The sequence below is a fragment of the Pristiophorus japonicus genome, unplaced genomic scaffold (genome assembly GCF_044704955.1).
Source record: "Pristiophorus japonicus isolate sPriJap1 unplaced genomic scaffold, sPriJap1.hap1 HAP1_SCAFFOLD_592, whole genome shotgun sequence".
Classification (NCBI taxonomy): Eukaryota; Metazoa; Chordata; class Chondrichthyes; family Pristiophoridae; genus Pristiophorus; species Pristiophorus japonicus.
The window spans coordinates 10,746-24,290 of NW_027254501.1; the positions used below are offsets into that span (position 1 = coordinate 10,746).

The following is a 13,545-nucleotide window of genomic DNA, read 5'->3' on the forward strand; positions in this document are numbered from 1 at the left end:
AGGGATGAGGGAGGGGAGTGGAGACAGGGGAGGCGAGGGAGAAGGAGAGGCAGGCGAGAGAGAGGAGGGGAGAAAATGAAAAGGAAGAGGGGAAGGAATAAGTGAGAGGGGAAGGGGAGACAGAGGGAGGAAGAAAGAGGGGCAGGGAAGAGAGAGGGGTGGAAAGCTTGGAAGGGGGGGAGAGAGAGGGGAAGGTGTGTGAGAGAGGGAAGGGGATAGAGCTTAAGGGGAGAGAAAGGGGAAGGTGTGTGAGAGAGGGGAGGGGATAGAGCTTAAGGGGAGAGAAAGGAGAAGGAGTGAGAGAGATGGGGAAGGGGAGATAGAGAGGAAGAGAGAGGGGAAATGGAGAGAGAGTGGGAATGGGGAAGGAGGGCAGGAAAGAGAGGGGATGGGAGAGAGAAAGGGCAGAGGGGTTGAGAGAGTGGGGGAGTGGATAGAGAGAGGGAAGAAAATGAAATTAGAGCGGGAAGGGGAGAGAGGGGAAGAGGGGGAGATCGAGAGTGGAAGGGGAGAGAGAGTGTGAGGGAAGAGAGAGGGGGAAGGAGTGAAAGAGAGGGGAGGGAAGTGTAGACAGGGAGGAAGAGAGAGGGGAAAGGAAGAGAGAGAGGGGAAGGGAAAGAGAGGGAGGGGAAGGGGAGAGAGAGTGTGGAAGATGAGAGAGAGTGTGAGGGAAGAGAGAGGGGGAAGGAGTGAGAGAGAGGGGGAGAGGAGAGAGAGGGAGAAGAAACATAGAAATATAGAAAATAGGTGCAGGAGTAGGCCATTCGGCCCTTTGAGCCTGCACCTCCATTCGATAAGATCATGGTTGATCATTCCCTCAGTACCCCTTTCCTGCTTTCTCTCCATATCCTTTGATCCCTTTAGCCGTAAGGGCCATATCTAACTCCCTCTTGAATATATCCAATGAACTGGCCTCAACAACTCTCTGCGGCAGGGAATTCCACAGGTTAACAACTCTCTGAGTGAAGAAGTTTCTCCTCATCTCAGTCCTAAATGGCCTACCCCTTATCCTAAAACTGTATCCCCTGATTCTGGACTTCCCCAACATCGTGATCAATCGACCCGCATCTAACCTGTCCAGTCCCATCAGAATCTTGTATGTTTCTTTGAGATCCACTCTCATCCTTCGAAACTCAAATAAATAAAGGCCCAGTTGATCCAGTCTCTCCTCATATGTCAGTGCAGTCATCCCGGGAATCAGTCTTGGAGCTGTTTAATATTTATAATTAAAACTCCTGTTAATTGACAATGAACTTAAATACTGAGCTAACTTTGAGTAGGCCCAGTGAGATTTGAACCCACGACCCTTCGTTTACTAGACCAGTGCTCTAACCCCTGAGCTATGGAGCCACCTGCCTTGGGCTGTGGGAGAGTGCTCTGTGTTTGAAGAATGAGGAGGGGTCAGTGAATCGCTCAGATTGTGTCTCATCCCCCAGACTCCTGCCTCCGTCTCTTCAATATTCGTCTCTCAACATCGATATATCGGGTCTTTCACGTCGTAAAACATCCCAAGGCAACTCAGTCACACTCTGCCTCAATCTCTCTTTCTCTCTTTCTTTCTGTCTCTCACCTTCACACTCTGTTTCTCAAGGGGGGAAGGTAGATCGGGGGAAGGGGAGAGAGGAAGAAGGGAGAGAGGGGGCATGGGAGAGAGAGGGGGGAATGGGAGAGGTGGGGAGGGGGAGAGTCTGATGGGGAAGGGGAGAGCGAGAGCGAGGGAAGGAGGGAAAGGGAGGAGGGAGGGGAGTGGAGACAGGGGAGGGCAGGAAGAAGGGGAGGGAGGCCAGAGAGAGGAGGGGAGAAAATGAAAAGGAAGAGGGGAAGGAATGAGTGAGAGGGGAAGGGGAGAGTTAGGGAAGAAGGGGAGAGAGTGAGGGAGAAGGCGAGCGAGAGATGGGGAAGAGGAGAGAGAGGGAGGGTAAAGAGTTGGAAATAGAGGGGAAGGAGAAGGAGAGAGGGGTCGGTATGAGAGAGAGAGGGGAAGGGGAGAGAGAGGGAGGAAGAAAAAGGGGCAGGGGAGAGAGAGGGGGGAAGGTGAAAGAGAGGTTAAGGGGAGAGAGGGGGAAGGAGAGAGAGAGGGGAAGGGGTGAGAGGGGGAAAGAGAGAGGGTGAGGGGAGAGAGTTCGAAGGGAGAGTCATTGAAAGCAGTTATGCAGGTGCAGCAAACAGTTAGGAAGGCAAATGGTACGTTGGCATTCATTGCAAGAGGGTTTGAGTACAGGAGCAAGGATGTCTTACTCCAGTAATACAGGGCCTTGGTGAGACCACACCTGGAGTATTGTGTGCAGTTCTGGTCTCCTTACCTAAGGAAGGATATACTTGCCATAGAGGGAGTGCAGCGAAGGTTCACCAGACTGATTCCTGGGATGGCAGGACTGTGGTATGAGGAGAGATTGGGTCGACTGGGCCTGTGTTCACTGGAGTTTAGAAGAATGAGAGGGGGTCTGATTGAAAGGTATAAAATTCTGACGGGGTTGGACAGACTGGATGTGGGGAGGATGTTTCCCCGGGGGCTGGGAAGTCTAGAACAAGGGGTCACACAGTCTCAGGATACGGGGTAGGAAATTTAGGAGCGAGATGAGGAGAAATGTTTTCACTCAGAGGGAGGTGAACCTGTGGAATTCTCTACCACAGAAGGCTGTGGAGGACAAGTCACTTAATATATTTAAGAGGGAGACAGATAGATTTCTAGACACAAAAGGCATCAAGGGGTATGGGGAGAAAGCGGGAATATGGTGTTGGGATAGAGGATCAGCCATGATCATATTGAATGGTGGTGCAGGCTCGAAGGGCCGAATGGCCTGCTCCTGCTCCCATTTTCTATGTTTCTATGTTTCTATGAATGAGTGAGAGATGGGGAAAGCGAGATAGCTAAAAAGATGTCTAACAGGTCACAATGGGTAAGGGGGAAAGACGAGAAGTGAGCCTTTTGTTCCGGGATCAGTCTCAGAACTGTTTAATATTGTAATACTTATAAAACCCTTGTTAATTGATGGCAAATTTAAATACTCAACTAATTTTGAGTGAACCCCAGTGAGATTTGAAGTCAGGACCGCTGGTTTACTAGACCACTGCTATAACCCCTGAGCTATGGAGCCACCTGCTCTGAAAAAGACAGGGGAAGGAGCTGGAAAGAGAGGGGAAGGGAAAAGAGAGAGTGGAAGGAGTGAGAGAGAGGGGGAAGGGGAGAGAGTGGGGAAGGAGTGTGAGAGTGGAGGGAAAAGAGAGGGAAGGGAAGCGGAGAGGGAGTGTGGAAGGAGTGAGAGAATAGGGAAGGGGAGAGAGATGCGTCGGCAAGAGAAAGAGAAGGCAGGGGAGAGAGAAAGGGAGAAGGGGAGAATCTAAAAAGAAAGGAGGGAGGGGAAGGAGACAGAGGCACAAAGACATTTGGAAGGGTGTGAGGGGAGCCTGTTGTTCCAGGTTTGGTCTCAGAGCTGTTTAATATTTATAATTAAAGCCCTTGTTAATTGACGGTGAATTTAAATACTGAGCTAATTTGAGTAGGCCCCAAAGAGACTTAAACTCACGACCCCTGGTTTACCATGCCAGTGCTCTAACCCCTGAGCTATGGAGTCACCTGCTTTGGGACAGGTAGGGGAAGGAGCAGGAAAGAGAGGGGAAGGGAAAAGAGAAAGTGGAAGGAGTGAGAGAGAGGGGAGAATGGGAGAGAGAGGAATGGGGAAGGGGAGAGAAAGCCGGAGCGGAGAGAGAGAGAGAGAGAGGGAGGTGGGGAAAGAGAGGTTAAGGGGAGAGAGAGGGAAGGTTTGAGAGAGCGAGGAAGAGAATGGAAGGGGAGATAGAGTCAGGGGAATGGGAGAGAGAGGGATAAGGGGAAAATCAGAAAGGAAAAGGAAAAGAGAGAGATAGAGGAGGGAGAGGAGAGACGGGAGGAAAGAGAGGGGAGCGGAGAGGGAGAGTGGGAAGGGGAGAGAGGGGGAAGGAAGTGGTTGGCGAGAGATTGAGGGGAGGCGTTGGGAGGGGAAAAGGGGGAGAGGGGAATGAGTGAGAGACAGGGAAAGCGGGATAGTGGGAAAAAGATGTAGAATGGGTCGTGATGGGCGAGAGAGTCAAGCCTGTTGTTCCAGGGTCGGTCTCAGAGCTGTTTAACATTTATAATTAAAGCCCTTGTTAATTTAAATACTGAGCTAAGTTTGAGTCGGCCCCAGTGAGATTTGAACTCACGACCCCTGGTTTACAAGACCAGTGCTCTAACCCCTGAGCGATGGAGCCACCTGCACTAAAAAAGATAGGGGAAGGAGCAGGAAAGAGAGGGGAAGGGAAAAGAGAGAGTGGAAGGAGTGAGAGAGAGGGGCAAGGGGAGACAGGGAGGAAGAGAGAGGGGAAGTGGAGAGATGGAGGGGAGGGAGGGAGGGAGGGAGGGAGGGGAGGATAGAGAGGGGGCGGGAAAGGGAAAGGGAGAGTGAAAAGGCAGAGGGAGTGTGAAAGTGGGCAGCGGAAAGAGGGGGACAGGAAAGAGAGGGGAAGGAGTGATAGAGAGGGGGAAGTGGAAAGAATGGGGAAGGAGTGAGAGAGAGAGGGGAAGGAGCGAGAGAGAGGGGAAGGCGAGAGAGGGAGGAGGCAGGGGAGAGAGAAAGTAAGGGGAGAGAGGAGAGAAGGGGAGAATCGGAAAAGAAAGGGTAAAGAGAGAGAGAGAAAGGAGGAAGAGGGGGAGGGGAGGGAAGAGGGAGAGGGAAAGGGAGAGTGAAAAGGCAGAGGGGGAAGGGGAGAGAGTGGGGAGAGGGAGAGGGAGAGGGGGAGGGGAGACAGAGAGGGAGATGTGGAGGGGATGGAGGGCCAGGGGAATGAGTGAGGCACAGAGAAAGTGAGATAGCGGGAAGGGGAGAGAGTGAGGGGAAGGAGTGAGAAAGGGGGGAAGGAGAGACAGGGAGGAAGAGAGAAGGGAAGTGGAGAGAGAGAAGGGGGAGGGGAAAGTGATCCAGGATAAGGGGAATGAGATAGTGGAAGTGAGGGAGAGAGACGGGGAAGGGGAGACAGCGAGGAAGAAAGACGGGCAGGGGAGAGAGAGAGGGAAAGGAAAAAAGGGATTTAGGAGAGAGAGAGGGAAGGAGTGAGAGAGCGAGGGGGGAGAATGGAAGGGGAGATAGAGAGAGGGGAAGGAGAGAGAGAGAGGGAGAAGCGGAGAATCTGAAAAGAAAGAGATAACCGGGACGGGGTGGAGGAGTGAAGAGGCAGAGGCTGAAGCGAGAATAATGAATTCGAGATGGGAATTTAAATACTAAATTAATTTTGAGTAGGCCCCAATGAGATTTGAACCACCTGCTCTGGGAAAGATAGGGGAAGGAGCAGGAAAGAGAGGGGAAGGGAAAAGAGAGAGGGGAAGGAATGGGGAGAGAGTGAAAGGAGAAAGGGAAGGGGAGAGAGGGGAAAGAGGTGAGAGAGAGAGAGGGGAAGGAGTCAGAGAGAGGGGAGGGAAGTGGAGACAGGGAGGAAGAGAGAGGGGAAGGGGAGAGAGGTGGCGGGGAGGGGAAAGAGAGGGAGGGGGAGGGGAAGGGGAGAGAGAGTGTGGAAGGGGGAGAGAGAGGGTGAGGGGAGAGAGAGGGGGAAGGAGTGAGAGAGAAGAGGGGGAAGGAGTGAGAGAGAAGTGGACGGGAGATAGAGGGGGAAGGAGTGAGAGAGAGGGGGAGGGGAGATAGAGGGGGAAGGAGTGAGAGAGAAGGGGAGGGGAGAGAGAGGGGGAAGAAACATTGAAACATAGAAATATAGAAAATAGGTGCAGGAGTGGGCCATTCGGCCCTTCGAGCCTGCATCACCATTCAATATAATCATGGCTGAACATTCCCTCAGTACCCCTTTCCTGCTTTCTCTCCATACCCCTTGATCCCTTTAGCCGTAAGGGCCACATCTAACTCCCTCTTGAATATATCCAATGAACTGGCATCAACAACTCTCTGCGGCAGGGAATTCCACAGGTTCACCACTCTCTGAGTGAAGAAGTTTCTCCTCATCTCAGTCCTAAATGGTTTACCCCTTATCCTTAGACTGTGACCCCTGGTTCTGGACTTCCCCAAGATCGGGAACATTCTAACCGCATCTAACCTGTCCCGTCCCATCAGAATCTTATACGTTTCTATGAGATCTCCTCTCATCCTTCTAAACTCCCGTGTATAAAGACCCAGTTGCTCCAGTCTCGCCTCATATGTCAGTCCCGCCATCCCGGGAATCAGTCTGGTGAACCTTCGCTGCACTCCCTCAATAGCAAGAATGTCCTTCCTCAGATTAGGAGACCAAAACTGAACACAATATTCCAGGTGAGACCTCACCAAGGCCCTGTACAACTGCAGTAAGACCTCCCTGCTCCTATACTCAAATCCCCTCGCTATGAAGGCCAACATACCATTTGCCTTCTTCACTGCCTGCTGTACCTGCATGCCAACTTTCAATGACTGATGTACCATGACACCCAGGTCTCGTTGCACCTCCCCTTTTCCTAATCTGTCACCATTCAGATAATATTCTGTCTTCATGTTTTTGCCCCCAAAGTGGATAACCTCACATTTATCCACATTATACTGCATCTGCCATGCATTTGCCCACTCACCTAACCTGTCCAAGTCACCCTGCAGCCTCTTAGCATCCTCCTCACAGCTCACACCGCCACCCAGCTTCGTGTCATCTGCAAACTTGGAGATATTACACTCAATTCCTTCGTCTCAATCGTTAATGTATATTGTAAAGAGCTGGGGTCCCAGCACTGAGCCCTGCGGCACTCCACTAGTCACTGCCTGCCATTCTGAAAAGGACCTGTTTATCTCGACTCTCTGCTTCCTGTCTGCCAACCAGTTCTCTATCCACGTCAGTACATTACCCCCAATAACATGTGCTTTAATTTTGCACACCAATCTCTTGTGTGGGACCTTATCAAAAGCCTTTTGAAAGTCCAAATACACCACATCCACTGGTTCTCCCTTGTTCACTCTGTTCGTTACATCCTCAAAAAATTCGAAAAGATTTGTCAAGCATGATTTCCCTTTCATAAATCCATGCTGACTTGGACCGATCCTGTCACTGCTTTCCAACTGTGCTGCTATTTCATCCTTAATAATTGATTCCAACATTTTCCCCACTACTGATGAAGGAGTGAGAGAGAGGGGAAGGGAAGAGAGGGGGAAGGAGCGAGGCTGTGACAAGGGAAGGGGAAGGAGGGAGAGGGGAATGAGTGAGAGAAGGGGAAAGTGAGATAGTGGGAAAGGGAGAGAGGGGTAAAAAGATGTCGAATGGGTTGTGAGGGGGAAGGGTGACAGAGATTTGGAAGGGGAGAGAGTGTAAGAGAGACGAGAAGAGGAGAGGGGGAAGGGTGTGAGTGGAGCCTGTTGTTCCAGTGTCGGTCTCGGAGCTGTTTAATATTTATAATTAAAGCTGCTGTTAATTGACGGTGAATTTAAATACTGAGCTAATTTGAGTAGACCCCAAAGAGACTGAAACTCACGACCCCTGGTTTACAAGACCCGTGTTCTAACCCCTGAGCTATGGAGTCACCCGCTCTGGGACAGGTCGGGGAAGGAGCAGGAAAGAGAGGGGAAGGGAAAAGAGAAAGTGGAAGGAGTGAGAGAGAGGGGAGAATGGGAGAGAGAGGAATGGGGAAGGGGAGAGAGAGCGGAGGGGAGAGAGAGAGGAAGAGAGGGAGGTGGGGAAAGAGAGGGAGGGGATGGACAGAGTGAGAGAGTGTGGAAGCGGGGGGGAGAGAGGGGAAGGATTGGGAGAGAGGGGGAGGGGAGAGAGCAGAAGGGGAGAGAAAGGGGAAGGAGTGAGAGAGAGAGGGAAGGGAAGACAGGGAGGAAGAGAGAGGGGAAGGGGAGAGAGAGTGGGGGTGGGGAGGGAGGGAGGGGAGGAAAGAGAGAGGACGGGAGAGGGAAAAGGCAGAGGGGGTGAGAGAGTGGGTAGCGGAGAGAGGGGGAGGGGATAGAGGGAGGGAAGATAGAGGAGGAAGGAGAGACGGGGGAAGGAGAGGAGAGAGAATTAAATAAGAGAGGGAAGGGGAGACAGTGAGTGGAAGGGAAGAGAGAGGGGAAGGTGTGAGAGAGTGAGAAGGGGAGAATCTGAAAAGGAAGAGGCAGCTGGGAATGGAGAGTCAGAGGCGGAAGAGAGAATAACAAATTAGAGATGGGAATTTAAATACTAAATTAATTATGCAAAGGTCCCAGTGGGATTTGAACCCACGACCCCTGGTTTACTAGACCAGTGCTCTAACCCCTGAGCTATGGAACCAGCTGCCCTGGGCTCTGGGTCATTACCCAGTTAGTGCTGTGTGTTTGAAGAATGAGGAGGGGTCAGTGAAACGCTCAGATTGTGTCTCATCCCCCAGACTCCTGCCTCCGTCTCTTCAATATTCGCCTCTCAACATCGATATATCGGGTCTTTCACGTAGTAAAACATCCCAAGGCAACTCAGTCACACTCTGCCTCAATCTCTCTGTCTCTCTGTCTCTCTCAATCTCACTCTCTTTCTTTCTGTCTCTCACCTTTTCACTCTGTCCCTCGAGGGGCGAAGATAGAGCGGGGGAAGGGGAGAGAGGGAGAAGGGGAGAGAGAGGGGGGGAATGGGAGAGAGAGGGGGCAATGGGAGAGGTGGGGAGGGGGAGAGTCTGATGGGACAGGGGAGAGTGAGAGTGAGGGAAGGAGGGAAAGGGATAAGGGAGGGGAGTGGAGACAGGGGAGGCGAGGGAGAAGGAGAGGGAGGCGAGAGAGAGGAGGGGAGAAAATGAAAAGGAAGAGGGAAAGGAGTGAGCGAGAGGGGAAGGGAAGAGAGAGAGAGGAATACGGAGAGAGAGAGGGAGAAGGGGAGCGAGAGAGGGGGAAGAGGAGAGAGAGAGGGTAAGCAATTTGAAATAGAGGGGACGGAGAAGGAGAGAGGGGAAGGGGAAAGAGAGAGAGGAAGAAAGAGGGGCAGGGGAGAGAGAAGGGGGAAAGGGGAAAGAGAGGTTATGGGGAGTGGGGTAAGGAGTGAGAGAGAGAGGGGAAGGGGAGAGAGGGGAAGGGGAGAGAACGGGAAAGGGAGAGAGTTGGAGGGGAGAGTCATTGAAAGCAGCCATGCCGGTGCAGCAAGCAGTTAGGAAGGCAAATGGTACGTTGGCCTTCATTGCAAGAGGGTTTGAGTACAGGAGCAAGGATGTCTTACTCCAGTTATACAGGGCCTTGGTGAGACCACACCTGGAGTATTGTGTGCAGTTTTGGTCTCCTTACCTAAGGAAGGAAACACTTGCCACAGAGGGAGTGCAGCGAAGGTTCACCAGACTGATTCCTGGGATGGCAGGACTGTGGTATGAGGAGAGATTGGGTCGACTGGGCCTGTATTCACTGGAGTTTAGAAGAATGAGAGGGGATCTGATTGAAAGGTATAAAATTCTGACGGGGTTGGACAGACTGGATGTGGGGAGGATGTTTCCCCGGGGGCTGGGAAGTCTAGAACAAGGGATCACACAGTCTCAGGATACGGGGTAGGAAATTTAGGAGCGAGATGAGGAGAAATGTTTTCACTCAGAGGGTGGTGAACCTGTGGAATTCTCTACCACAGAAGGCTGTGGAGGACAAGTCACTGAATATATTTAAGAGGGAGGCAGATAGATTTCTAGACACAAAAGGTATGGGGAGGTAAGCAGGAATATGGTGTTGGGATAGAGGATCAGCCATGATCATATTGAATGGTGGTGCAGGCTCGAAGGGCCGAATGGCTTCCTCCTGCTCCTATTTCACATGTTTCTGTGTTTCTCTGAATGAGTGAGACACGGGGGAAGTGAGATAGCAGGAAAAGATGTCATGATGGGGAAGGCAGAGTGAAAGAATGAGGGAACACTGTTGTTCCAAGGTCAGTCTCAAAGCTGTTTAATATTTATATTTGACACCCTTAATAATTTAAATATGGAGCTAATTTTGTGAAGGATCCAGTGAGATTTGAACTCACGACCCCTGGTTTACTGGAGCAGTACTCTAACCCCTGAGCTATGGAGCCACCTGCCCTGGGAAAGACGGGAAGGAGCAGGGAAGAGAGGGGTAGGGAAAAGAGAGAGTGGAAGGAGTGAGAGAGAGGGGGAAGTGGAGAGAGAGGGAGGGGAAGGGGAGAGAGAGGGAGGGGGAAATAGAGGGAACGAGTGAGAGAGAGAGAGGGGAAGGGGAGAGAGATGTGAAGGCAAGAGAGGGAGGAGGCAGGGGAGAGAGAAAGGGGAAGGGGAGAGAGAGGGAGAAGGGGAGAATCTGAAATGAAAGGGAAAAGAGAGCGAGAGAGGGGGGAGGGGTGAGAGGGGAGGGGAAAGGGAAAGGGCGAGTGAAAAGGCAGAGAGGGAAGGAGCGATCGGAGGGAGAGAGTAGGTAATGGAGAGAGGGGGAGGGGAGAGAGAGAGAAGAAAGAGGACAAAGGAGAGAGAGGAGGTCAAGTGAGCGAAAGAAAGTGGAGAGGGAAGGGGAGAGAGGGGAAAGGGGGGAGTGAGAGAGGAAGGAATGAGAGAGGCGGGGGGGCAAAGAGTGGGGAAGGGGAGAGAGAGGGGGAAGGGGAGAGAGAGGGAGAGAGAGGAAGGAGTGGGAAAAAGAGGGGAAGGGAAAAGAGAGACTAGAAGGAGTGAGAGAGAGGGGAAGGGAAAGCGAGGGAGGGGAAGGGGAGAGCGGGCAGGTAATGAGAGAGAGGGTGAAGGGGATAGATAGAAGGGAAGGAGTGAGAGAGAGGGGGAAGGGGAAAGAGAGGGGTAGGATTGAGAGAGGAAGGGTAACGAGTGTATAAGAGCGTGAAGGGGAGATAGGTAGAGACGGGGAGGAGAAAGGGAAGGGGAGAGAGAAGGGGAAGGAGGAAGAGTGGGTGAAGGGGAGAGAGAGGGGGAAGGAGAGAGAGTGAGAGGAGAGAGGGGAAGAAAGGGGCATGAGTGAGAAACGGGGAAAGCAAGATAGCGGGAAAGGGAGAGAGAGGAAAGAAAGTTGTAAAACAGGTTGCGATGGGGAAGGGAGAGAGAGAGCCTGTAATTCCAGGTTTGGTCTCAGAGCTGTTTAATATTTATAATTAAAGCCCTTGTTAATTGACAGTAAATTTAAATGCTGAACTAATTTTGAGCGACACCAGTGAGATTTGAACATACTACCCCTGGTTTACTAAACCAGTGCTCTAACCCCTTAGCTATGGAGCCATCTGTTCTGGGGAACACAGGGGAAGGAGCAGGAAAGAGAGGGGAAGGGAAAAGAGAGAGTGGAAGGAGGGAGAGAGAGGGGGAAGGGGAGAGAGAGAGGGGCGAAACGAGGGAGTTGGGGAAAGAGAGGGAGGGGATGGACAGAGAGGGAGCGTGGAAGGGCGGGGGGGAGAGAGGGGAAGGAGTGGGAGAGAGTGGGAGCGGAGAGAGCGTAAGGGGAGAGAAAGGGGAAGGAGTGAGAGAGAGGGGGAAGGGGAGAGGGAGGGGAAGGAGTGAGAGAGAGGGGGAAGGGGAGAGACGGTCAGGAGAGAGAGGGAGGGGCAGGGGAGAGAGAAAGGAAGGGGAGAGAGAGGGAGAAGGGGAGAATCCCAAAAAAAGGGTAAAGAGAGAGAGGAGGAAGAGGGGGGTGGGGAGGTCAGAGGGAGAGGGAAAGGGAGAGGGAAAAGGCAGAGGGGGAAGGGAAGAGAGGGGGTGAGAGTGGGTAGTGGAAAGAGAGGGAGGGGAGACAAGAGAGAGGGGGGAGGGGATGGAGTGACAGAGAGGGGAATGAGTGTATTGTGTTCCTAACACAGATGAGACTGCACACAGGGAGGTTACAGTAACAGTGACCTCAGTCTTTAATAAGACACTCCAGAGTGAGAAACAGGCCTTAGGGGCGGCTTATACACAGTGCTCCCAATGGTATCCCTTGGGACTTCAGGGAATGAGCTCCCTGGTGGCGGAACATGGGAGAGCAAGTTTTACAGATACACAACAGAGTGAGAGATGAGGAAAGTGAGATAGTGGGAAAGGGAGAGAGGGGTAAAAAGATGTAGAACGGGTCGTGATGGGGAAGGGAGAGAGAGATTTGGAAGGGGAGAGAGAGTGTCAGACAGACAAGAACCTGTTGAAGGATTGGTCTCAGAGCTGTTTATTATTGATAATTAAAGCCCTGGTTAATTGACAGCAAATTTAAATATTGAGTAGGCCCCAATGAGATTTGAACTCATGATCCCTGGTTTACTAGACCAGTGCTCTAACCCCTGAGCTATGGAGCCACCTGCTTTGGGAAAGACAGGGGAAGGAGCAGGAAAGAGAGGGAGAAGGGAAAAGAGAGAGTGGTAGGAGTGAGATAGAGGGAAGGGGTAGAGAGAGAGGGAGGGGTAAGGAAAAGCGAGCATGGAAGGAGTGAGAGAGGGAGGGGACGGAGTGAGAGAGAGGGGGAAGGGGAGAGAGGGAAGGGACGGAGTGAGAGAGAGGGGTAAGGGGAGACAGGGAGGAGGAGAGAGGGGAAGGGGAGAGAGAGAAGGGGAAGGGGAAAGAGCAATTGGAAGGATTGAGAGAAAGGGGAAGGGGAGAGTGGGGAAGGAGTGAGAGAGAGGGGGAAGGAGTGACAGGGAGGAAAAGAGAGGGGAAGGGGAGAGACGGAGGGGAGTGAGGGAGGGGAGGAAAGAGAGGGGACGGGAGAGGGAAAGGGAGAGTGAAAAGGCAGAGGGGATGTGAAAGTGGGCAGCGGAGAGAGGGGGACAGGAAAGAGAGGGGAAGGAGTGATAGGAACGGGAAAGAGTGGGGAAGGAGTGAGAGAGAGGGGAAGGAGAGCGAGAGGGGAAGGAAAGAGAAGGAGGAGCCGGGGAGAGAGAAAGGAAGGGGAGAGAGAGGGAGAAGGGGAGAATCCGAAAAGAAAGGGTAAAAAGAGAGAGAGAGAGGAGGAAGAGAGGGGAGGGGAGGAGAGAGGGAGAGGGAAAGGGAGAGTGAAAAGGCAGAGGGGGAAAGGGAGAGAGGGGGAGAGAGAGAGAGAGAGGGGGAGGGGAGACAGAGAGGGAGATGTGGAGGGTATGGAGGGCGAGGGGAATGAGTGAGGCACGGGGAAAGTAAGATAGCGGGAAGGGGAGAGAGTGAGGGGAAGGAGTGAGAAAGGGGGGAAGGAGAGAAGGGATTGAGTGAGAAAGGTGGGGAATGAGAGCGTAAAGTTCTTTCTCAATGGCACAAAACCCACACGAGGCAAATTCTGTGGACTAGGTCACTCCATGACCTGTACCTTTATTCACAGGACCAAGAGGTGATGACCCTGCGTGGGACCTCCCTTTATGTACCTGGACGACCAGGTAAGGAGTGTCTCCCACAAGTTCGCCCCCTGTGGTCAAGATGTGCATTGCTTAAGTCTATTCAGTATTGCAGTGGTGTTACATGGAGGTTGCACATATGACAGAGAGACAGGGAGGAAGAGAGAGGGGAACTGGAGAGAGAGAAGGGGGGAGAGGAAAGAGATCTAGGATACGAGAAATGAGATAGTGGAAGTGAGGGAGAGAGCGGGAAAAGAGTCGGAAAGAGAGGGGAAGGGGAAAGAGAGAGGGGGAAGGAGTGAGGGAGCGAGGGGGAAGGGGAGACAGGGAGGAAGAGAGAGGCGGAAGCGGAGGGGAAGGAGCAAGAGAGAGGGGGAA

General features: G+C 52.4%; 3 non-coding genes across 3 annotated transcripts; all 3 read right to left on the reverse strand.

Annotated features, from left to right (window-relative positions):
* Nucleotides 1–4,157: 4,157 nt before the first annotated feature.
* On the reverse strand, nt 4,158–4,230 carry trnat-ugu (transfer RNA threonine (anticodon UGU)). Its single transcript has one exon. It is a non-coding gene; the product is annotated as a tRNA-Thr (tRNA).
* A 3,923-nt stretch (nt 4,231–8,153) lies between these two features.
* trnat-agu (transfer RNA threonine (anticodon AGU)) lies at nt 8,154–8,226 on the reverse strand. Its single transcript has one exon. It is a non-coding gene; the product is annotated as a tRNA-Thr (tRNA).
* A 3,863-nt stretch (nt 8,227–12,089) lies between these two features.
* trnat-agu (transfer RNA threonine (anticodon AGU)) lies at nt 12,090–12,162 on the reverse strand. The gene has a single exon. It is a non-coding gene; the product is annotated as a tRNA-Thr (tRNA).
* Between the last annotated feature and the right edge of the window lie 1,383 nt (nt 12,163–13,545).